This window comes from Thalassophryne amazonica, chromosome 8 (genome assembly GCF_902500255.1).
Source record: "Thalassophryne amazonica chromosome 8, fThaAma1.1, whole genome shotgun sequence".
Lineage (NCBI taxonomy): Eukaryota > Metazoa > Chordata > Actinopteri > Batrachoidiformes > Batrachoididae > Thalassophryne > Thalassophryne amazonica.
The window spans coordinates 106110757-106137556 of record NC_047110.1 but is presented as its reverse complement, the minus strand read 5'-3'; the positions used below and the strand labels follow the sequence as shown (position 1 = coordinate 106137556).

Genomic DNA, 26800 nt, shown 5'->3' with positions numbered 1-26800 from the left:
ACAATGGTCCAACCCCACACCTCTAAAATGCTCCACCGATCTGCAGCAACCAGGTGAAATGTGGGTGTGTCTCTCCAGCCACTAGGGGTTTTAACATTGAGGCATCTGCATGCTGGATCATGTGCAGGGAAATGTGCCATATGGCTAAAATGTCAGTTGATGCTCCCTCACAATGAACTTTATAAATTTTGCCCACCAGATCTGGATCATAATCTGAATATGGGTCAAAGTACACCAATGGACAGATTATCATGGTATCTGAACACTCAACTTTGATTCTGTTCATAATCTTGATCCTAATTTGAATGCTGGCAGGTGAACCTCATCTTTAATCGTGATTGTCGTTAATCCGAATCATTCATCTTTGATCATGTTCTTCCCCTTTGATCAAATGCTGACCTTTTATCCTGCTTACTGACCTTTGATTTTTATTGCCAAGCTTTGATCCTGTTCATTGTCCATTGATCTTTAATGTGCCCTTGTATCTTGCTTGATGACCTTTGATTTTCATTGCCACACTTTGATCCTCTTTGCCTTCCTTTGATATATCCACTGAATTAGATGTGCACCACAGTTTAATATGTTCTTTCTTGGTCTACAGTGAAATCCTCCACCCTGCTTCATGTTTCACTAAAATAATTTCATCCAATTTTGCAGAATCCAGCTAACCAACTAACCTCCTTGGCAGAAGAAATAAAAAAGAGACAATCTGACTCCAAAACTATTTTTCTTCATTACTTAATAATTTGCTTTGGACAGTCTTTCATACACCTTGTTTTGTTTTAGTCCGTCTGTCTTTACTTTCCCTCATTTGATGCAGACTATTGTTGCAGAACAATATGTAATGGCACAATAGATGACCCCCAACGCAGAGAACCACAACAAAGGTAAAAGGCTAGTTTATTACAGTCAATCTTAGCAAGCTGTGAGTGTGCAGACAAAAGGAACAGTCTGTACCAAGCAATTGTCTATGAAGTTGCAGACAAGAAGATTTGCCACTTTAACAGGCTCTGGTCAGGTACAAAACAGGCAACTGTGTACCTCAGGAGAGAGAAGAGTTATCCAAAAACACAAGCAAAGCTTCAAAACTCAAAGATTAGTCCTACCAGAGTGGTCCTCTGGTACGACCAAACTTGGCAGCCTAACTAAGCAAACTCTGGTTGTGTCCCAAATTCAGGTGTTTGCAAGTCTACACCCTAAATAGACTGAAGAGCCGGCCTTCCGAGACCGGAAACAAGGGCTTAACCACTTGGCCACCACCACTCCTTTAAAACGTTATTTATTTGCAACTGTACATTTGGAGCCTGACACTACCTTCTTTACCAACTATTTTTTTCAGGTAGGATTGTTTGAGATACACTTGTATCTTTCATTTTTTGGGGGGGGGGGGGGGGGGGGGGGGTCTGCAGTCATCGACCGCATTCCAAGAAGCCTTCAAAATGAAACAGCCTATTTACGCCACTTATGATGTATGTGGCTGACAAATACAGCCTAGAAGGATGCAGCCCCTGAATTGGGACACAGCTACAGAATGACAGCGTGGGTCAGTAACATAGAGGCAAACACAGAGAAACAACATGAGAAAGAGCAGGCATGAAGCTAGACAATCTGGTGAGGCAGTACACAAAGTGATGGTTATAAAGGCCAGCAAACAGTTACAGCGGAAGCAGAGAAAGGTGAACCTGGAAAGCAGTGCACAAGAAGTACAATCGTTCTGGAATATACATAGAGAAGATGTTAGATTAACAGCACCAGAAATAATAAACACTGTAGAATATCGCAAAGAGAGCCGGAGGAATAAATAACATGGAAGAGAGCGTCACTAAAGAAAAGTGAGGAATGAATAACACAGAGGAGAAACACCAGAGAGCAATAAAAAAAAAAATACACATGGCATAAACTATAGACTAGAGACGGCAAAACCCAGTGACCAGAAATAAAACACCAGAAACTGTGATATCACATTTATCCCATCACAAGCTTCAGTATCATCAGCCCAGCTTCTGTTTCATTCAGTGTAGTTTTGCAGTACATGTTGTACTCCTCCAGTCCTGCAGATGGCTCCAGCTTGATTATGATGCAGATGCACCAAGTACAAATTGCTATGCAGGGGTGGTGGCCAAATGGTTAATGCGCTTGGTTTCAGTGCAGAAGGTTCCGGGTTCAAATCCCCCCTGCCACATTTCTCCATGTAATGTGGAGTTGCCCAGTTGCTGAGGGGATCTTTGTCATTTGATTGGTGCTTTATATGTCATGTGACATGGATTATTCATCCCATTTGTGTTGTGTTACATTTACCGTGCAAATTTGGTTCCATGCGTTTTGTACCATTCGCCCTATTGAGATATCCCATAATCCCTTGCACACCAGAGAGTCACTATAGTCAAAACAACATAGAGAAACCACGACGAAAATTGCAAATGAACATTATATGACCAAAATGTATTTTTTTATGCTTTTCATCATGTTAGTAAGAGAGTGCACGCATGAAACCCTGAAAACTTGCTAAAACAAATATTCCAAATAATCCGTGTCTGCTACATTTAACCTGCGTGGAATTTAATAAAGGCAAACCGAATTTCACACATATATATATATATATATATATATGTGTGTATATATGTGTGTATATATATGTGTGTATATATATATATATATATATATATATATATATATATATATATATGTGTGATATATATGTGTGTATATATATATATATATATATATATAAATATTATATATATAATAATATATGTGTGTATATATATATATATATATATATATATATATATTTCTCTGGAACAAACTGGACAAACAGTGCTGTCAAGGACAATAAGCAGGACGTTAAAGAGCAAACTTCACTTTCCCCCAGAAGGACATGAACAGGAAGCGATAGCTGCTCATAGCATTCCCATTAAAAATAATGGAGAAACAACCTGAGCTTTTCACATATTTACATAAAACAAACACAATAATGTCTAAAAAACCCAGATAATATATTTACAAGAGTTTTAAGCACAATATACAGAGCGTTTTATGTTGCGATGTTAATGCTGTTGTCCGTGTGCAGCGGTTAAATTGTAGTCTTATTGAGCGTCTCAATGCATTTTTCATTGTTCCTGACATCTCACAGCGCAGCGCCCTCTTCAAAGATTTTGCGGGATATGAAACCTCAATAGGGCAAATTGCACACTGCAAACCCCGCCCATGCACACACTAGTGGGGTGTGGCGTTTAGCTAAAAATGGCGGAGTTTGTTTTGCTAACGGATGATGATTTGAACGAGTTAACTGACAGTGCTAATCCTTCTAACACACACACACACAAAAAAACAAATCCACTCAGCTATAAGCCGTCTGGAGGCATGAAGAGTTGTTAGGATGAAAACCTGGACAAAATTCTGACATGGTTTTTTGCTGGACTGAGGAACTAGACAGTCTTTTTTTTGGAAGCATATCTACAACCCCAATTCCAATGAAGTTGGGACATTGTGCAAAATGTAAATAAAAACAAATACAATGATTTGCAAATCCTCTTCAACCTATATTCAATTGAATACACCACAAAGACAAGATATTTAATGTTCAAACTGATAAACTTTATTGTTTTTGTGCAAATATTTGCTCATTTTGAAATGGATGCTTGCAACATGTTTCAAAAAAACTGGGACAGTGGTATGTTTATCACTGTGTTACATCACCTTTCCTTCTAACAACACTCAATAAGTGTTTGGGAACTGAGGACACTAATTGTTGAACCTTTATAGTTGGAATTCTTCCCCATTCTTGTTTGATGTACGACTTCAGTTGTTCAACAGTCCGGGGTCTCCGTTGTCGTATTTTGTGCTTCATAATGCGCCACACATTTTCAATGGGCGACAGGTCTGTACTGTAGGCAGGCCAGTCTAGTACCCGCACTCTTTTACTACGAAGCCACGCTGTTGTAACATGTGCAGAATGCGGCTTGGCATTGTCTTGCTGAAATAAGCAGGGACGTCCTTGAAAAATACGTTGCTGGGATGGCAGCATGTGTTGCTCCAAAACCTGGATGTACCTTTCAGCATTGATGGTGCCATCACAGATGTGTAAGATGCCCATGTCATGGGCACTAACACACCCCCATACCATCACAGATGCTGGCTTTTGAACTTTGTGCCGGTAACAATCTGGATGATCTTTCCTTTTGTCCAGAGGACACAACGTCCATGACTTCCAAAAACTATCTGAAATGTGGACTCATCAGACCACAGCACACTTTTGCACTTTGTGTCTGTCCATTTCAAATGAGCTTGGGTCCAGAGAAGGTGGCGGCGTTTCTGGATGTTGTTGATGTATGACTTTCACTTTGCATGGTAGAGTTTTAACTTGCACTTTCAGATGTAGCGATGAACTGTGTTAACTGACAATGGTTTTCTGAAGTGTTCCTGAGCCCACGCAGTAAGATCTTTACACAATGACGTCAGTTTTTAATGCAGTGCTGCCTGAGGGATCGAAGGTCACGGGCATTCAGTGTTGGTTTTTGGCCTTGCTGCTTACGTGTAGAAAGTTCTCCAGATTCTCTGAATCTTCTGATTATATTATGGACTGTAGATGATGGAATCCCTAAATTCCTTGCAATTGAACATTGAGAAACATTGTTCTTAAACTGTTGGACTATTTTTTTCACGCAGTTGTTCACAAAGTGGTGATCCTCGCCCCATCTTTGCTTGTGAACTGCTGAACCTTTTTGGGATGCTCCTTTTATACCCAACTATGGCACTCACCTGTTTCGAAACAGGTGTTCTTTGAGCATTCATCAACTTTCCCAGTCTTTTGTTGCCCTGTCCCAACTTTTTTGAAATGTGTTGCAGGCATCCATTTCAAAATGAGCAAATATTTGCACAAAAACAATAAAGTTTATCAGTTTGAACATTAAATATCTTGTCTTTGTGGTGTATTCAATTGAATATAGGTTGAAGAGGATTTGCAAGTCATTGTATTGTGTTTTTATTTACATTTTACACAACTTTCCAACTTCATTGGAATTGGGGTTGTACTTGCATTAATGATAAATGTCCACCACGGAGAGACATTGTTCCATTTCAAGAACCTTGAGCACAGTCTGTTGTGGGACATGATGGTAAACCTGTTGCTTGTAGTAGTAGAAAAGAGTAGTGCTTAAGAAAAGGATTTCCAGCATTTTTCTTTTAACAGAAATCATGTTAGAATAAAGAAATAAATATCTGATGCTCACAATTAGTGTCCTTAGTTCCCAAACGCTTATTGAGTGTTGTTAGAAGGAAAGGTGATGTAACACAGTGGTAAACATACCACTGTCCCAGCTTTTTTTAAATGTGTTGCAGGCATCCATTTCAAAATGAGCAAATATTTGCACAAAAACAATAAAGTTTATCAGTCTGAACATTAAATATCTTGGCTTTGTGGTGTATTCAATTGAATATAGGTTGAAGAGGATTTGCAAATCATTGTATTCTGTTTTATTTACATTTCACACAATATCCCAACTTCATTGGAATTGGGGCTGTAACTGTTTTTCCAAGTTGACTGAACACAATTTTGGACTCCAATGGAACATTCCAGCTTTCACCTCAAGAAATATTCATACCATTGAACTCATAAACATTCATTATTTGTATATTAATTAACAGTGAAATCATAAAATATGTAAAAATCTCAATCTTATCAGTGGTGGAAGACACTGGCTGCACATCTTGACCTGCAGTGCTGCAGAATCCATATCCAGTCTTCCCAGTAACCGTGGAATGTTGGGGTAAAGACTGAAGAGGAGGCACCCAATTGCAGTTACATGACAAACCATACAGTATATGATATACGTGAATACAGTCCATCAGGTGGAAATGTTACACAATGTGTAACATTTATATAGAGAGGTGTAAGAGTGTGCCCTCTGTTTGTCTCCCCCGATTTCTTCTGTCAGATCACCTCTCTGTCTTTAGCTCCATCATCCATTAGTTATTGAGTAAATGAAGATACCAAGCAAGTGAGTCATTTCATCTTAAGATTACAGACCAGCTGGCCATCATCAGAGGACCTCTTACTAAGCTATCCTACACACAGGACTGAAGCTGTGATTGTCTCCATACCATATAATCAGCACCTCAAACCAACCAGAAGTAATACTTTACCATGGAGATGCAGCAGCATGAGCGGATGGTTCTCAGCGGCAAGCTTCCGTTTTTAAATGAATGCATCAATAGCTGAATGTGGCAACACTAAACAAAGTCAAAATGAAAAATACGTCTCTATGATGTTGATCCCTGGTTTCCTGCACTGAAACAAATACAGGACTAATCTGACATTTATAAATCACATATAAGGGACAGAAATAAGTGCACAAATAAGGGAGAACACTGACTGTACCGAGTGATAATGAAGATGTAGTAAACTAAAAATTACAAACAGCTTCCTGACTGGATGTGGGTCCTTTAGTTGTAAAGATATGTCATGTGCTACAGTGTGGACAATGGTGAAATTTTAATGTGTTGATTATCCTGGATGAAAAGTCAGATGTTTGTCAAAGTTTGTCTTGGCACACAATGAATCTACTAGTTCCAGAATGTAGTACGAAAGTGATCCATTGCCTAACAGCATAAATAAATAAATAAATCACTGCTTCAGTTTCTATGATGAAGCATGAAATTTTGGTGAATCAATTTGAGCACAGAGGTTTGTTTTTTGTATCGCATAACCAAGTGTCTTGGGGTTCCTCAGGACTCAGTTTTGGGTCCTCTTGTCTTCAGTTTCAGTTCAGAAAGCAAAACTTTCTATATTTATGCAGATGACATCCAGCTGTATATTTCAAGTCTATGAAACATTTTAAAAACACTCGACTTTAGAAATAATGTAGTGTTTGATGCTTTCCCTCCTTTATCTGGGTGTCAACAGAAAATGTCTTAAAATAGAAAATGTTCCTATTCCAACAAAAATCTAATTAGATTTTTGTTGTTTTTGATAAACCTGTTCTATAAAATTCCAAACTTCATTTTCATATTTAAACAAGAGTCATCAGGAGATGACATATCCCCCCAGTCCCCAAAAATCAGTTATACAAAGTGTCAGGGATCACCCAAGTACATCCTTATGCTAAATATGAATGAAACTGGTCAATGATAGCTCGATGGCCTTTGCCACAAGGGTGGCAATGACCATATCTTGAATATCTTATTAAATATCTTACTGTGACTTTGAAATTAGCCTCGAGGTCACTGTAATCAACTGGTGTTGGGGGATCACCTAAGTACATGCTTATGGTAAATATTAATTAAATTGGTCTATTGGTTCTTGAGATATTGCACTAACAAGTGAAAAGGAACAGACAGACGTATATGCTGGTCGCTAGATCGGCCGTATTTCATACGGGGAGATAAGAAGAAAAAAATTCTTTATAATGCAACCCAAAACAACTGATGACAAACATCCATCCATCCATCCATCCATCTTCTACCGCTTAGTCCAATTAAGGGTTGCGGGGGGCTGGAGCCTATCCCAGCAGTCATAGGGCGTGAGGCGGGGTACACCCAGGACAGGACGCCAGTCTGTCACAGGGCCACAAATAGACAAACAGACACACCCACACGCACACCTAAGGACAATTTTAAAGATTCCAATCCACCCAACCCGCATGTCTTGGATGTGGGAGGAAACGGAGCACCCGGAGGAAACCACGCAAACACGGGGAGAACATGCAAACTCCACACAGAAAGGCCACAGAAATTGAACCCATGACCTTCTCGCTGTGAGGCAACAGTGCTAACCACTAAGCCACCGTGCTGCCCTGATGACAAACAATGACAACATATTTTCAAAGCATAACCAAACAACACTGAATTTATTACAAATTCCATAAGACGACCTAAACAGAATCAGTAATTTCATTACCAGAATACCCTATGACTGCTGGGATAGGCTCCACCTCCACCATGACCCTTAATTGAAGTAAGAGGATATAGACAGTAGATGGATTACGGAAAGACATGTCTATGTTAAAAATTGTACAATACTCACACAATTATTTTATTGTTTTATAAATGAGGTCGCATTTTATCAGTTTTGACAGTAAAAATATTTCATCAGATGATTATATTGAAAAATTGACATTTATCTAAAGTTTTTGCAATTGATTTTTGAAACAAATAAAGCAAACAAATCACTGACATGAAGCCTCACGTAAACGTGTGTTTAACTCTGAAATGCATCATATTGCAGAACCTCCAGATGTACGCTTATTTCAGTGTTTATTTCAGTGCAGCACTGGCACCAAAAAGCAAATGTAAGGCATCAGAGATACAAAGTCATTTAAGTGACATGGTAGGTGAACTCCAATCAGCATTACAGCAAAAATTCTGTCACAGTTTTATTATAAGAAAGACTCATTATTCAATTTGTAATTGTCATAGTTTCATATTTAAAGGTTGCTTTCAGTTTATTTCAGCTTCACTTGACACATAATGTTGTACATTATAGCACATCGGAGCTCCTCAGGGCACACTCCTCTGTGCTGCACGCTGTAAAATATTGCACTGGTGAAACTGGCCGTGTATTTTGATGTAACAGGGGAAACTATTCTATCAAAGCAGTGAGGCACATATTAGCAAGAAAAAAAAACACCCCAGTTGTTGAAACAAAATCCAAATATAGCTCAGGTGGTACTGTAGAAAGTTTTTTTCCCTCAAGGCTTTTTATGAAGGTCAAACTTTCTGTAATTTCTCAGAAGCATCTTTACATTCTGAGATGACTGATGTTGGTCTACTTAATAGAAACACAGCTGATTTATTACTCATTTATGCCAACGAGTGATATACTACAGATTAAACTGCTATTTGAGCCTTGCTTCCTAAGACAGAAAAGGTGTCAAAATCCAACCTCTCGTTCACATCCACACTTGGTAACGCGTCAAGTCGGGGATTGCCTGTTGGGCTGAAATGAAGTGGGGACCTTGTGTGCCACGTGGGTGCTATGGCCGAACAGGAACCCTGAACACGAGATGGCTCTGGTGATACAAGAAGTCCTCAACAGGGGATCAGTTGGAGGAGGTGATGGCTTGTAACCCAACGGCTGTGCAGGTGGATGAAGGCTGCAACAGGTCCTCAAACTCTGACTCTGAGACTTCCCAGCTATTGGACAAGGCTTAGGATCTGTCAAGGGCCATGTGTGTGACTGCGTACAACGACATGCCTGCATTAAACAAACCCATGCACGGACGTTTCTAGATTGACTCTGGATGTAGATTTTCCCCACATCCATCATCCTATCCAGGAACTGATCAAAAGACAATCTTCCTCGCCACAATGCCTAAGAGAAAGTAATCCTGTCCATTCTTGTCACTCCCAAAGAGAATCGCAACATCTTCAGCTCTGCCTCCTGTCTTTTTGTTAGTGTCACCGTCTCTAAACCGTACAACATAGTTGGTCTCACTACTGTCTTTAAACTTTCTCCTTCACTCTTGCTGATATTTTATGGTCACAAATCACACCTGCCACCTTTCTCCACACTACCAGCACTCTCTTCTTTACCTCTCTACCACATTCTCCATACCTTGAACAGTTGACTCCAAGTATTTAAACTAATCTACTTTCACCACTTCTACTCCTTGTAACTGCACTATTCCACCGGGTTCCCTGTCATTCACACACATGTACTCAGTCTTGCTCCTACTGATTTTCATTCCCCTTCTGTCCAGAGCATATCTCCACATTTCCAGGCTAGACTCAACCTGCTCTCTACTTTCATTACAGATCACAATATCATCTGCAAACATCATAGTCCATGGAGACTCCTGTCTGATCTCATATGTCAACCTGCCCATCATGTTTGCAAACAAGAAATGACTCAGGGTTGATCCTTGGTGTAATCCCACCTCCACCTTGAATAAGTCTGTCACTCCTGCTGTACATCTCACCGCTGTCACACTGTCCTTGTTCATGTCCTGCACTACCCGTCCTGCACTACCCGTCCTGCACTACCCGTACACTACCCGTACTGTTCTGGATCTTTCCTCACGTGTTTCCAATCTGCAGCTCATCACTAGGTGTTTTTAAGTCCCACTGGTTGCACTGGTTTTTCACCTGATAGTTGTGCCTTGTGCCTTGGCTTCTAGCTCTGTTCATTGTGTTCTCAAGTCCTGCTGCCACGTTGTGTTTTGACCACCTGCCGGTTTATACTGACCACGCCCTTTGCCTGATGATTCTGATCTGTTTGCTTCTCTTGGACTGCCTCTCTGTGTACCGGACCCCACTGATTTATTCAGTAAATGCCTCTTTGAACCAAAGCTTCTCTGTCGAGTCCTACTTTTGTCTCCAGCCTTCTCTGTTTGACAATCCTGATATATATGCCTTTTCCTTACCTTTTGCCACTTCTAAAATTTGCCTCATGCTGCATCTCCTTGAACTACTTTCTTCTTCTCTCTGACTACCCCAACTCTTTTTCCTTATGCTTTCCTGAACATCTCATTCCATCACAAGTCTCTTTGTCTTCCTTCTGCTGTCAAGTTGTCACAACCAGTACCTTCCTAGCTGTCTCCCTCACCACATCTGCAGTACTTTTCCAGTTGTCCCAAATTGCTTCTCCTCCATCCAGTGCCTCTCTCACCTGCTCACTGAATTTCACACAACAGTTTTCCTTCTTCAGCTTCCACCATCTGATCCTTTGTTGAGCTCTCACTCTCTTCTTCACCTCTAAAGTCATCCTACAAACCACCATCCTGTGCTGTTTAACTACACTCTCTCCTGCCACCACCTTACAGTTTCCAATTTATTTTAGCTCGTATCTCCTACACAGAATGTAGTCCACCTGAGTCCACTTTTATATGTTACCCTGTGCTCCTCCCTTTTCTTAAAATAGGTATTCACCACAGCCATTTCCATCCTTTTTGCAAAATTATCTACCATCTGTCCTTCCACATACCTGTCCTTGATACCATATTTACCATTACTTCCTCATCACTTAATTTCCCTATGCCAACATGCCCATTGAGGTCCGCTCCGATCACCACTCTTTCATGCTTGGGCACACTCTCCACCACCTCATCTGTCTCAAGAAATTTTCTTTCTCCTCCATCACACAACCTACCTGTGGGGCATATGCACTGATGATATTCATCACCACCCCTTCAATTTCCAACTTCACACTCATCACCCTTTCAGACACTTGGATAACCTCCAACACACCCTTAACATACTCTTAGTTTAAAATGTCCCCAACACCATTTCTCTTCCTGTCCTCACCATGATAAAACAACTTGAAGCCACCGCCGATGCTCCTGCTCTTACTTCCCTTCCACTTGGTCTCTTGCACACACAATATGCCTACCTTTCTCCTCTTCATCATGTCAGCCAGCTCTCTCCCTTTACCAGTCATACTACCAACATTCAAAGTCCGACTTTCACTTACATCATTCTAGTTTTCCTTTTCTCCTGCTGTCTCTGGACACGTCCTCCTCCTTTTCTTCTTCACCCAGTAGTAGCCCAATTTCCAACAGCACCCTGTTGGGCAGCAGCACCAATGGCGGTCGTTTTTAACCCAGGCCTCGACCTATCTGGTAGGGAAATTCAGTTTGTACTCTGCATCTTTATTTTGGCTTGTTTTTCACCAGATGCCCTTCCTGACATCACTCTACTCATTTATCCAGGCTTGTGATCGACACTCAGAGTGTACTGTTTGTACACCTCATATGGCTGAGTTTGGTGCATCAAAGTTAACCACCATGAAATGATTTCAAAATCGTTATATGTTCTTTTCATTTGGTGAATTACAAGATAAGATCATTTATTCTTTTTGTGTTATTGCTTACGCAAGCTGAGGATGGAGTAACTCACCCACTTACATTTTTGCTGTACCAGTGAAGTGACCCAGCCTTAAAAAATGATCAAAAAGTTTACTGTCATAAAGTTCAAACTTTCCAACTTTAAATTTCTAATTTTGCAAACAAATCACTTAATCACAACAATGTGCAAGTACAAACCCAGACTGCCTGCGCAGTTAATCTGTCACATTTGTTTTGAGAGGAAGAAACAAATCAACTCATTTGTCTTTTTAGTATGAAATTAAACCAAGCAGGAATCCACAGCCCGCTGCCGAGACTGCAGCACACTCACTAATTACAGCAAGATCAGTTTGTATAAAACACGATATACTAGTGAAGGAACACATTTTAAGCATGAGCCTCCTCTACACTGTGCACATCATCATGAGGTCATCTTCTTCAATCTGCCAGCATAAAATATATTTCACACGCGAACAAAACAAACAACAGGAAAATGAGCTTGATCAGCAGCTCGTGACTGTGCATGAGCAGCATAAATAATCATCCATGTGACATTAAATACAACAGCTACACCAGAGTCCATCATGGATCAGCTTCAGGCTGAATCTACTTACCATTCAAATCATCTTTGTTTTAAATGAAGCTGTCAGAAATCATTTCTGAGATCCTGGCGTACCCAGTCCATATCTGACCAATCAGTGGACTAGTGTGGCTATTGAATAGCCCTGATTGGAAATGCAAGATTTGGAGTGGGTGGAGTCTCGGAATGAGCAAGCACATTGGTGATGGTGGGAAGGGAAAACACTCCAAAACATATTTAGGTTTTACAGGAAGAAACCTCAAGCAGACCAGACTCAGTGGGGTGACCATCTGCTATGACAAGACAAAACAAAAAGCACAAGATTCACAGAACATACATTAACAGAAATGTTGCAATTAAATAACCATATATAGTTTTTGGAATGGTGGTTTAACTGAACAGATAGACAGACTGCATTCATGAGTCAGAGTCCATGGTGATGCCACACCAGTCACTGAGGCACGAGAGTTCCCCGAGTCCACTTCGAAACAACAAGACCCTCGATTTGTCTCAGAGAACCACAAGTTCCTTGGCTCCTCATCGACTGTGAACCTGTTTTCAGGAGGTCAACCTACAACTGTTCATCATTTCAAATTCTGATACTCACTAAACATCTGCAGGTCTGAAAAATTTCTACACAGTCAATAAACACCTCAGCTCATTATGACAGCCTTCCACACAAACAATATCACCATCATTATCACCGTCATCCACACAAACGATACCCAGCTGAACGTCGCCTGAGTCAACAGATGGCTGAAAATTAATGAAGTGATCTTCTGATTCTAAAGAACAGCCCTGTTAACCCCAAAGATGTGAAACAGCTGCAAATCATGAATTATCCACAAACTCTGAATTGCAAAATGTGAATACTGAAAAAATATCTCCCGAAATGTAAATGCAGGTCTCATCAAACGTGAACGCAGATCTCGCCAAATGTAACTCGAAAAACATGAATAACATTAATGATCATAGATATATATCTCTATGATCATAACTCTTAACATTATTCAGAGCATTTGATGGTTGAAGCTCCACAGACATGAACATTATCAAAAAAAGCAACACAATACAGAGACTGAAAAAACATGCAAAAACAAAAGTTGCAGCTAAGCAGCCACATACGTATAGTCCAGAATTCACAGTCACCAGCTAGTTAAAGAGACGACAACGAGGTGCAGATAATTATGCATATCTTTGTCAGGTTTCACACCTTCTGAATGAAACTGGAAATTGTACAAGTCCGAATCCAACAAAGCAGGTGTGAAAATACGCAAAAACTAATTCTGTCCTCAGAACAGACCGTTAAAGTCTGTTTCTTTCCATGTACATGGTTTTTCCAAACCTTGTTATTCTACTGTATTTGTTGGGTACACAGGTTTGTGCTACTATTTTACATTTTGTAAACTGCATTTTGTAATTTACACTGTTATTTTACTATTCTTGACACACTTTTTACACATCTAATGCCTGCAAAAAGTTTGTATGTCTATTTTAGTGATGAAAAATTACACTTTTTTAGTGTGCACATATTGCTTATTTTGCTAGATTTACATTACTGTATTATATTTTAAATTTTATTTTAAATTTGAAGTTAAAGCAAGGAGTGATTCAGGGACACATTTCTCTGCACGCTGTATAAATGTGACAAACTACTGTATTTTCCTGAGTAAAAGTTGCACATGTCACAAAATGCCTCTTGAACAGGTAAAATGTACAGAAGTCTATATATATACGAGGTCTGCGAGAAAAATAAAGTACCTTTTTATTTTTTAAAAAACTATATGGATTTGAATCACGTGCGATTACATCAGCCAACCTTGAACCCTCGTGCGCATGCGTGAGTTTTTTCACTCCTGTCGGTTACGTCATTTGCCTGTGGGCAGGCTTTGAGTGAGGAGTGGTCCACCTCTCCCGTCGGAATTCCTTTGTCTAACAACTTGCTGAGAGACTGGCGCTTTGCTTTATCAAAATTTTTTCAGAACCTGTGAGGCAGATTGAAGTGGACACTATTCGAGAAATTCAGATGGTTTTCGGTGAAAATTTTAACGGCTGATGAGAGATTATGGAGTGTTACTGTCGCTTTAAGGACTTCCCTCAGAGCGGGACCTCGCGCCGTGCTCTGAGGCGCCGTCGTCAGCCTGTTTCGAGCTGAAAACCTCCAAATTTAAGCCTCTGTTGACCCAGGACGTCGTGAAAGAAAAGAGAAGTTTCAGAAGAGCTCGGGATCAGCAGTTTATCCGGACATTCCACTGTTAAAGGAGATTTTGTAATGAAAGACGTGTGGACGGATTGGCGCGTTGGCAGGCAGCCAGCGGCGTGCCGCCACAGGAAAAACACCTCCGTGTTGATAACCATTTGTAAAAACCAGGCGGCTTTTGATGGCTTTCAGTAGAGTGAGTATCTGAGAAATTGTTTAACAGCTGGACATGATCCAACTTGTCCTTAAGGCTTCCAACGGAGGTGTTTTTATGTATGTATATATATATATATATATATATGTATATATATATGATTATGTATATATGTATATGTATATATATATGATTATGTATATATGTATATGTATATATATATGATTATGTATATATGTATATGTATATATATATGATTATGTATATATGTATGTATATATATATGATTATGTATATATGTATGTATATATATATGATTATGTATATATATATGTATATATATATGATTATGTATATATATATGATTATGTATATATATATGTATATATATATGATTATGTATATATATATGTATATATATGATTATGTATATATATATGTATATATATGATTATGTATATATATATGTATATATATGTATATGTATATATATGATTATGTATATGTATATGTATATATATATGTATATGTATATATATGTATGTATGTATGTATATATGTATATATGTACACTCAACAAAAATATAAACGCAACACTTTTGGTTTTGCTCCCATTTTGCAAGAGATGAACTCAAAGACCTAAAACTTTTTCCACATACACAATATCACCATTTCCCTCAAATATTGTTCACAAACCAGTCTAAATCTGTGATAGTGAGCACTTCTCCTTTGCTGAGATAATCCATCCCACCTCACAGGTGTGCCATATCAAGATGCTGATTAGACACCATGATTAGTGCACAGGTGTGCCTTAGCCTGTCCACAATAAAAGGCCACTCTGAAAGGTGCAGATTTGTTTTATTGGGGGGGATACCAATCAGTATCTGGTGTGACCACCATTTGCCTCATGCAGTGCAACACATCTCCTTTGCATAGTGTTGATCAGGTTGTCAATTGTGGCCTGTGGAATGTTGGTCCACTCCTGTTCAATGGCTGTGCGAAGTTGCTGGATATTGGCAGGAACTGGTACACGCTGTCGTATACGCCGGTCCAGAGCATCCCAAACATGCTCAATGGGTGACATGTCCGGTGAGTATGCCGGCCATGCAAGAACTGGGACATTTTCAGCTTCCAAGAATTGTGTACAGATCCTTGCAACATGGGGCCGTGCATTATCCTGCGGCAACATGAGGTGATGTTCTTGGATGTATGGCACAACAATGGGCCTCAGGATCTCGACACGGTATCTCTGTGCATTCAAAATGCCATCAATAAAATGCACCTGTGTTCTTCGTCCATAACAGACGCCTGCCCATACCATAACCCCACCACCACCATGGGCCACTCGATCCACAATATTGACATCAGAAAACCGCTCACCCACACGACGCCACACATGCTGTCTGCCATCTGCCCTGGACAGTGTGAACCGGGATTCATCCGTGAAGAGAACACCTCTCCAACGTGCCAAACGCCAGCGAATGTGAGCATTTGCCCACTCAAGTCGGTCACGACGACGAACTGGAGTCAGTTCGAGACCCCGATGAGGACGACGAGCATGCATATGAGCTTCCCTGAGACGGTTTCTGACAGTTTGTGCAGAAATTCTTTGGTTATGCAAACCGATTGTTTCAGCAGCTGTCCGAGTAGCTGGTCTCAGACGATCTTGGAGGTGAACATGCTGGATGTGGAGGTCCTGGCTGGTGTGGTTACACGTGGTCTGCGGTTGTGAGGCTGGTTGGATGTACTGCCAAATTCTCTGAAACGCCTTTGGAGACGGCTTATGGTAGAGAAATGAACATTCAATACACGAGCAACAGCTCTGGTTGACATTCCTGCTGTCAGCATGCCAATTGCATGCTCCCTCAAATCTTGCGACATCTGTGGCATTGTGCTGTGTGATAAAACTGCACCTTTCAGAGTGGCCTTTTATTGTGGGCAGTCTAAGGCACACCTGTGCACTAATCATGGTGTCTAATCAGCATCTTGGTATGGCACACCTGTGAGGTGGGGTGGATTATCTCAGCAAAGGAGAAGTGCTCACTATCACAGATTTAGACTGGTTTGTGAACAATATTTGAGGGAAATGGTGATATTGTGAATGTGGAAAAAGTTTTAGATCTTTGAGTTCATCTCATACAAAATGGGAGCAAAACCAAAAGTGTTGCGTTTATATTTTTGTTGAGTATATATATATGTATATATGTATATATATATATATATATATATATATATATATATATGTATATATGTATATATATGTATATATGTATATATATATATATATATATATATGTATATATGTATATATGTGTATATATGTATATATGTGTATATATGTATATATGTGTATATATGTATATATATATGTATATATATGTATATATATATATGTATATATGTATATACACACACCCCATCGGAGTATAAGTAGCATATTTATTCTGTATCATCAGCTCTTTAATTTGTGATTTTTGTGTATTTTTTACTATTACCATTCATTCTTATGTCACTGAAGTTTATTTTGTTTAGTGCTTTGGTTCCTGGGAAATACAAATAGTTATTATAGTTTTTTATATTAATAACAGACATTTTTTTTTTTCAGTAGTCGGAGGACCTTCCAAGCTAGTTCAAAAAGAAAAAACAAATCCTAACTTATACTCTAGGAAATATGACACTTGATCACTACATTTAATGTAATTCTCCATGCTACTCATTTTTTTAAAGAAGTTGAAGAAATTGCTTTTGCTAAACCAGTAACACATTATCTAAATATCATCAATTATAATCAATTACAATTAATTATAAACAAATAAGCAAACAAAAACATCATCAACAACAACAGATTTTTAAATTTTGTATTTCACATCCTTTCATGTAACAGTGACTAATTTTTCAAAAATATTTATTTCTTTATTCTAACATGATTTCTGTTAAAAGAAAAATGCTGGAAAACCTTTTCTTAAGCACTACTCTTTTCTACTAATACAAGCAACAGGTTTACCATCATGTCCCACAGCAGACTGTGCTCAAGGTTCTTGAAATTAAACAATGTCTCCGCCTGGTGGACATTTATCATTAATGCAAGTACAACCCCAATTCCAATGAAGTTGGAAAGTTGTGTAAAATGTAAATAAAAACACAATACAATGATTTGCAAATCCTCTTCAACCTATATGCAATTGAATACACCGCAAAGCCAAGATATTTAATGTTCAAACTGATAAACTTTATTGTTTTTGTGCAAATATTTACTCATTTTGAAATGGATGCCTGCAACACATTTCAAAAAAGCTGGGACAGGGCAACTAAAGACTGGGAAAGATGATGAATGCTCAAAGAACACCTGTTTCAAAACAGGTGAGTGCCATGGTTGAGTATAAAAGGAGCATCCCAAAAAGGCTCAGCCGTTCACAAGCAAAGATGGGGCGAGGATCACCACTTTGTGAACAACTGTGTGAAAAAAATAGTCCAACAGTTTAAGAACAATGTTTCTCAACGTTCAATTGCAAGGAATTTAGGGATTCCATCAGCTACAGTCCATAATATAATCAGAAGATTCAGAGAATCTGGAGAAGTTTCTACACGTAAGCAGCAAAACCGAAAACAAACACTGAATGCCTGTGAGCTTCCATCCCTCAGGTGGCACTGCATTAAAAACCAACATCATTGTGTAAAGGATCTTACCGCGTGGGCTCAGGAACACTTCAGAAAACTATTGTCAGTTAACACAGTTCGTCTCTACATCTACAAGTTCAAGTTAAAACTCTACCATGCAAAGTGAAAGTCATACATCAACAACATCCAGAAATGCCGCTGCCTTCTCTGGGCCTGAGCTCATTTGAAATGGACAGACGCAAAGTGGAAAAGTGTGCTGTGGTCTGATGAGTCCACATTTCAAATTGTTTTTGTAAATCATGGACGTTGTGTCCTCTGGACAAAAGAGGACAAAGACCATCCAGATTGTTACCAGCACAAAGTTCAAAAGCCAGCATCTGTGATGGTATGGGGGTGCGTTAGTGCCCATGGCATGGGCAACTTACACATCTGTGATGGCACCATCAATGCTGAAAGGTACATCCAGGTTCTGGAGCAACACATGCTGCCATCCAAGTAACGTCTTTTTCAGGGACGTCCCTGCTTATTTCAGCAAGACAATCCAAAGCCACATTCTGCACGTGTTACAACAGCATGGCTTCGTAGTAAAAGAGTGCGGGTACTAGACTGGCCTGCCTGCAGTCCAGACCTGTCACCCATTGAAAATGTGTGATGCATTATGAAGCGCAAAATATGTTAAAAGAGACCCTGGACTGTTGAACAACTGAAGTCGTACATGAAGCAATGTTGATTAATGCTGGCAAATTATACAGTATTTTTTGTCTTTCTGATGCCTGATTCTGTTTTTTCTCTGTTTAAGGTGCAGCTCCATCCAGAGATGGGAGTTGTGTTGTGTTGGTGACCCTGCTGTCCTGTGCACCAACAGCAGTTCTTGTATATTCGTCCGTGAATTGTTCTGTGAATTATTTCTGTAATTTATGTCTGTAGCATGGCCCAAGCAGAGGGTCACCTCTTAGAGTCTGGTCTGCTTGAGGTTTCTTCTTCAGAGGGAGTTTTTCCTTACCACTGTTGCTCTGGGGGTTGGTAAGGTTAGACCTTACCTGTGTGAAGCGCCTTGATGCAACTCTGTTGTGATTTGGTGCTATATAAAGGAAAATAAATTGAAATTGAAGTGAAGCAAGAATGGGAAAGAATTCCACCTACAAAGCTTCAACAATTAGTGTCTTCAGTTCCCAAACGCTTATTGAGTGTTGTTAGAAGGAAAGGTGATGTAACACAGTGATAAACATACCACTGTTCCAGCTTTTTGAAACGTGTTGCAGACATCCATTTCAAAATGAGCAAATATTTGTGCAAAAACAATAAAGTTTATCAGTTTGAACATTAAATATCTTGTCTTTGTGGTGTATTCAATTGAATACAGGTTGAAGAAGATTTGCAAATCATTGTATTCTGTTTTTATTTACATTTTACACAACGTCCCAACTTAATTGGAATTGGGGTTGTACCATAATATTTTGCCAAGAGCTCTAGTAATATGTTTTCTGGTAAACATGCCACATTTCTCCATGTAATGTGGAGTTGTGTCAGGAAGGGCATCTGGCGTAAAATTTGTGTTAATTCAACATGATGATCCACCTCGGATTTGCTGCAGTCACCCCAACTGCAAACAAGGAAGCAGCCAAAGGGACTTACTTTAATAGGGGTAAAATACTTCAGTGATCCACGTTACATACGGTGTGTGTGCAAGAAGTGCCTGTTATTTAGATGTTACGGATTAATGAAATCCAATATCCAATGAGAAATAGAATATTATGAACATTATTTAAAAAGAAAAAGTCAAGGTGAGAGATACAAAAAGAGCATTAAAAGGATTGATGTTGCCAGAGACGTTCATAGAGGAGATCATATTTCGTGCACAAAAGAAGAAGTGTCACTAAGCAGGATTTAGTTTCTCCTGCTGTCTGCTTCAGAGCCGGTGATTACTGTCAGCCAGACTTGACTGATGTCATATGACGTGCACGCAGTGCGCTTGATGGGCCTTCAGGACACGAGTCGATCAGGCTGATCAAATCAATTGCTTATCTTCTTTGACTTTAAGACAAAATCAAAATCAATCCAGGAAAGTCAAGGACACACTCATGAAACAGCATGAAAACAATGGCCATTTATCAGTGTGTCGGTGAAGGAATTTGTCATTTAGCCGTTTTCATATCGACCTGAAAGAAACACTGAATAAAAAGTAATGACAGCTTGAAACTGCTGACGAGCTGCAGAATAAAAAAAAAAAAAAAAATCAATGCCAATGATCGGTGCTGGAAAGCTGAGCTTCAACTCTCACTGCCCATAAAATGCTCCTTAATTTCCACACCTATCCTCTAACTGTCTATCCATCCATCTGTTATGGTTCACTTTAGTCATGTTTAATTAATTCCATAATGTTCTCGTTAAATTGTGGCATGATATTTAGCGATCATGGAGTTACACCCCATCTCATCTAAATGCTGTAAAAAGCAGCACAGGGGAAATGAATGAAGCAAATGAACTGATTTGCTAATATGTCACAATTTTGACTTTAATGATTTAAAGATGTTAAAATATAAAAATGCATTTTGTTGTTCTTCTCTGTGGCTTTGCTGCTGTCTTTACAATAGAATGACGGCCCATGCCTTTGGGCCCTGGTGCTTCGTACTGTATGGTTGTGATAACCAGGAACCTAATGGGACAACTGGATGCATTTGGTACCAGATGGCTTCTGTGTTGAGGGAACATCAGCTGCAATATTTTGACCTTGTGGCTCATTTGGCATATCAAATGTCATATACATAAAAGTACCATAAGTTGTGTGTTTTTAACTAGTTTGCAAGGTCATGCATCTTATACTATATATATATATATATATATATATATATATATATATATATATATATATATATATATATATATATATATATATATATATATATATATATATATAAAAAAAATCACACATTCATTATTATTATTATGATTACTATTTTATATAGAACTTTCATCAAAGTACGCAACAAAATATATTCCAAAAATGAAAGAATAAATGCCAGTAATAAAAAAAAAAAGTACATGACAACAACACACAAAAATCCCAAATTAAAAAGCTGGTAACACAGAAAAAAGGTGTAACTTATACTCAGGAAATACAGTACTCACTGTGTACTCCTTATTTGAAATATTACCATCTATACCTGTTGTTTGATAATTGTAGAGTGATTTACAGGCTTTATATTTTGGCAAAACATGAGCTCAGTAGCAAAATATGGAGGTTTTTGGGTTATGGGGATGTGCAAATCAACAAAATAATAATAACAGGCCAATTGATTTATACCACTTATTTTAGAATGTTTTATTCATTCATCTTCTACCGCTTAGTCTAATTAAGGGTCGCGGGGGGCTGGAGACTGTTCCAGCACTCATAGAGCGTGAGGCGGGGTACACCCAGGACAGGACGCCAGTCTGTCGCAGGGCCACAAATAGACAAACAAACACAGACACACCCACACACACACCTACGGACAATTTTAAAGAGTCCAATCCACCTAACCCGCATGTCTTTGGATGTGGGAGGAAACCGGAGCACCCAGAGGAAACCCACGCAAACACGGGGAGAACATGCAAACTCCACACAGAAAGGCCACGGGAATTGAACCCACGACCTTCTCGCTGTGAGGCAACAGTGCTAACCACTAAGCCACCATGCTGCCCTAGAATGTTTTATTTTTTCCTTAATATTTATTACTTATTCTATAATGTAATGGAATATAATACATAATAATCTTTATGATAGAAGTAATACAATGATGTGATAATTACAAACATTCCAATCTCATTTGCTGTTGTACTGTATATACTGTTATACTGTATATATTTTCAAGAGTTACTGCACCTGTCATCTCTATTATCGATGCATTAATTTGGGATTTTTGTGCATTGTTGTAGTGTACTTCTTATTTTGGCATTTATTCTTTTACAATTGTAGTTTATTTTGATTAGTGCTTTGATTCCTGTGAAAGTCCTATATAAACAGTTACTATATAATATTATTATTATGAATAAGAAATGCATGAATTCTCAGTATGTAAGTTGCAGGACCTCACAAACTGGTACAAAAATCTAAACAAAACATGCGACTACGGCATGCTTGAAGTATGCAATCAAAACGAGTTTTTAACCTTCCCTTTCCCCTTTTGGAGGTACAAGTGAGAAACCTAAAGACAAGACTTTTGGACAATTTAATAAACTGTTACACAATTATATTTTGCCGCATTCTATTTTTGCCACATACTGGGAAGTATAGGATGTCCAGATATCCCACACATATGGGTCTAGCTATGTTTTTGCACATTGCCATGGTTCTTACAGAATTTTGTTGTGATATTTAAGTATTCTTATGTGATCATTTTACTTTTAGACAGATTTAAATATATTTTCTTATTTTAGACAGATTTAGTTTTTGTCAGGTTTTTAAGCACGATGCATCTAAAACGTCCCAAGCATTGGGACATTTTAGTTTTCAGATAAAACTGAAGTTATTGTACTTGGCCCCACAAATCTTAGAAACATGGTGTCTAACCAGATCCTTACTCTGGATGGCATTGCCCTGGCCTCTAGTAATACTGTGAGAAATCTTGGAGTCATTTTTGATCAGGATATGTCATTCAAAGCGCATATTAAACAAATATGTAGGACTGCTTTTTTGCATTTACGCAATATCTCTAAAATCAGAAAGGTCTTGTCTCAGAGTGATGCTGAAAAACTAATTCATGCATTTATTTCCTCTAGGCTGGACTATTGTAATTCATTATTATCAGGTTGTCCTAAAAGTTCCCTAAAAAGCCTTCAGTTAATTCAAAATGCTGCAGCTAGAGTACTGACGGGGACTAGAAGGAGAGAGCATATCTCACCCATATTGGCCTCTCTTCATTGGCTTCCTGTTAATTCTAGAGTAGAATTTAAAATTCTTCTTCTTACTTATAAGGTTTTGAATAATCAGGTCCCATCTTATCTTAGGGACCTCGTAGTACCATATCACCCCAATAGAGCGCTTCGCTCTCAGACTGCAGGCTTACTTGTAGTTCCTAGGGTTTGTAAGAGTAGAATGGGAGGCAGAGCCTTCAGCTTTCAGGCTCCTCTCCTGTGGAACCAGCTCCCAATTCAGATCAGGGAGACAGACACCCTCTCTACTTTTAAGATTAGGCTTAAAACTTTCCTTTTTGCTAAAGCTTATAGTTAGGGCTGGATCGGGTGACCCTGAACCATCCCTTAGTTATGCTGCTATAGACGTAGACTGCTGGGGGGTTCCCATGATGCACTGAGTGTTTCTTTCTCTTTTTGCTCTGTATGCACCACTCTGCATTTAATCATTAGTGATCGATCTCTGCTCCCCTCCACAGCATGTCTTTTTCCTGGTTCTCTCCCTCAGCCCCAACCAGTCCCAGCAGAAGACTGCCCCTCTCTGAGCCTGGTTCTGCTGGAGGTTTCTTCCTGTTAAAAGGGAGTTTTTCCTTCCCACTGTAGCCAAGTGCTTGCTCACAGGGGGTCGTTTTGACCGTTGGGGTTTTACATAATTATTGTATGGCCTTGCCTTACAGTATAAAGTGCCTTGGGGCAACTGTTTGTTGTGATTTGGCACTATATAAAAAAAAATTGATTGATTGATTGATTGATTGGGGATGTACCAACTGCCTGCCTAGGTGGTTGTCATCCAGAACCCAAGGTCTTCTGTAGTGTGGTAGATGCAGCAGCAGGTGGCAGCAGCACATGCTCCCAGACCTGGACTGACCAACAATATCATACTATACACCCCTGTCACACTTTAACGATTTAGCTTGCATATGCCGCGTGCATTAAAAATGCTGGCATATGCAGGTGTATGTCTGATAAGTTATGGGTAAGTTTTGGTTAAGATTAGAGCGTGTTGAAGCACACTGATGTACATCGTAATATGGCGAGTATGTCAAAAAATTTTGGGCATGCACAATATTTTTGACGCATGCCAGTGTATGTCTCATATGTGCCACATATGCAGGCCATACGTTGTAGGTAAATTATGCTATTGTTGACACACGTTACTTGTAAGTTACTCATAAGTCGAAATACATCCATTGATGCTGCCCATTGATTGGCTGAACAACTGAAAGTTGCAGTCCTCAGATGAACATTAAATATTAAAACTATTCACACACTGAGTAAATATAAAGTCTTAATCTGACGTGTTTATTTCAGTCAGATTCATCATCACAGCCTGACAAAACCTATCCACATAGTGTCCTGATTTTGGAAAACGACATCTGAAAATACTTTAATATCTTGTCGTGACTGAAGAAAGGCTGCATTTTTAAAGAAATCCTCTGTGTTTGTCTGCTTCCGGTGTGTTTCTCAGCCTGAACCAGGGGACGCCGGCGCTTTGTACCCTAACAGGAAAATTAACTTATTTAAAACTTGAAAGAGTCACAGTGCCTCATTCATTCACGCCAGCGTTTATCACAGACATCAGTCGAATCTTCAGCATTCTGCACGCAATGAAAAAAAAAACCATTATCCACCAAGACAAAAATAAAAATAAAATAAATCTTAAAAAATGTTAAATTACTCTGTTTGGCCTCCGTGTGGAGTGGAGAGGATGCACGACAGTGTATGCTTGCTTGATGACGTGCTTGCCAATATTTATATGTTCTGCCTGCCAAACAAGAGTTCTGCCAGAGCTGGAAATGCAAACCAAGGCAGACTTAACCGTTCCGACCCGCACCATACCGTGCAGTACTGACCTGGACCGCTTAGTGGAAATGGGACTGTCAGCATTTGCTAAATCTGGCGCATTTGTCATATGTCGGCATATGCTGGTAAATCGTCAGGGTGTGGACAGGGCCCTAAGTTCACTTTAATGCAACACTCGGATGTATCTTCTGAGCTGCAATCGGTAACATGATGTAGTCAACTGGTCTTTCCTCCGCTATGTGGAAACGTTGATGGAAACAGATGGAGCCTCTTTAAATAACACCAGGAGGCTGAGCTTTTCCAAAAATAAAGAAGCAAATCTCGTAGTCTTGACCGAGCTCGTGAGCTAAGCAGTTATTCCACATCACCTTCAAAAGAACACTGAGCCTGTCGGTGCCTGCGTCACATTCTACACCGTTACTGACAACGTGCGGCACGGGAGCAGACGACATTAGATACGCTTGTTCTTAAAGAATTTAGGCTTCTCTTTCAGGCGTTCACACGGTGATGTAATGTTTGGAGGCATGCCATCTCCATGGATACCTGAAATCTGACAAGATGACCTTGGAAGTGGTTTTATTCTCGGTGGATTCCCGCTCTGATGTGAAGTGTGAAGAATCGGTTCTTTGAAGAGATTTGTGACAGTCTGGTAGACGGAGAGACAGACAGACAGAAAACCTGAGGCTCAAACAGCTCAAACACTTAATCTCAAGATAAAAGGAAGAACTTCTGCTCCTGCTTTTATAGTTTTAAAGGGAAATGACTGCACTCTGTCAGAGTGAACACGGATGGTTGAACCATCAAACAGCTGCTAAAACTAGTTTCAGCAGACAGGAAACACAGATATAGCTGATATCTGACCCACTCCATTATCTTTTGGGTGAGATACGAACTTACAATACTACGTGAACACTGCTGGACTTCTTCTACATCTTCTGGTAGTACATGTGGCGTCACTCCTGAATGGCAACTTGAAGTCTGCGTGTTTGCTGAGAAGACGTTGATGTGCACAAGTGCTGAAGTAACAGCGGCAACAGCAGAGCAAGGGCGCAATTTAGAACTAGAAATTGGGGGGGACAAAGTGCGAGGCCCGAAGCCCATAGGCCGGGGGTCTGGGGGCCTAAAGGGGCCAACGGTTTCTAGATAAGCTCAGATGCATTCTGAGAACCAGAACAGTAATTTTAATGTTTTGAGAAGACCATAAAGTGGACACCATTTGACTTATGCCATTTGAAACTGTGGATATAAGTACTTTATTCTGAGAATAGCCAGCATCGATTTTATTAACATCCTGGTGTAAATAAGGTATCACCACATGTGTAGAACTGAAAAAGAATGATAGGTTGAGTTTTCATTAAAAAAAACAACTGCAATGTGGTAAAATGTGTTCATAAATATGAAAGAACGGGCTCTTAATAATAATTAACTATCGCATACTGATTTTTTTTTCTCAAGATTTGTTTTTGCATAAGTTTGAAAAAACAACAGATCATAAGTTTTGGATAAATTACTTATCATGAATTTAATTTTCGAAGTGGCACTAATGACAACACTCATACTGAACATAATTTTGCTTGCACAGACTGATTTTGGAGATCAAGCAATAATTGCAGATGGGCTTTCTGAGGTCCCAGATAGCTTTTCTGATTTCCTTTTCGAACTTTCAGAATTTAGTAAATTAGCATATGGTCCATTGATGCTTATGTGTAGACACTAGTCCCTAGAGGCAACTATTTTTTGTTTCAAATCTGGGCAAATGCAGTCCCAGAAAATTC

At 39.3% G+C, this 26800-nt stretch overlaps 1 protein-coding gene across 1 annotated transcript in view; it reads right to left on the bottom strand.

Annotated features, from left to right (window-relative positions):
* The window catches only part of LOC117516253 (polypeptide N-acetylgalactosaminyltransferase 18-like), a 483867-nt gene that overhangs the window by 348022 nt on the left and 109045 nt on the right, over positions 1-26800 (bottom strand). The gene's annotated exons all lie outside the window — the stretch shown is intronic.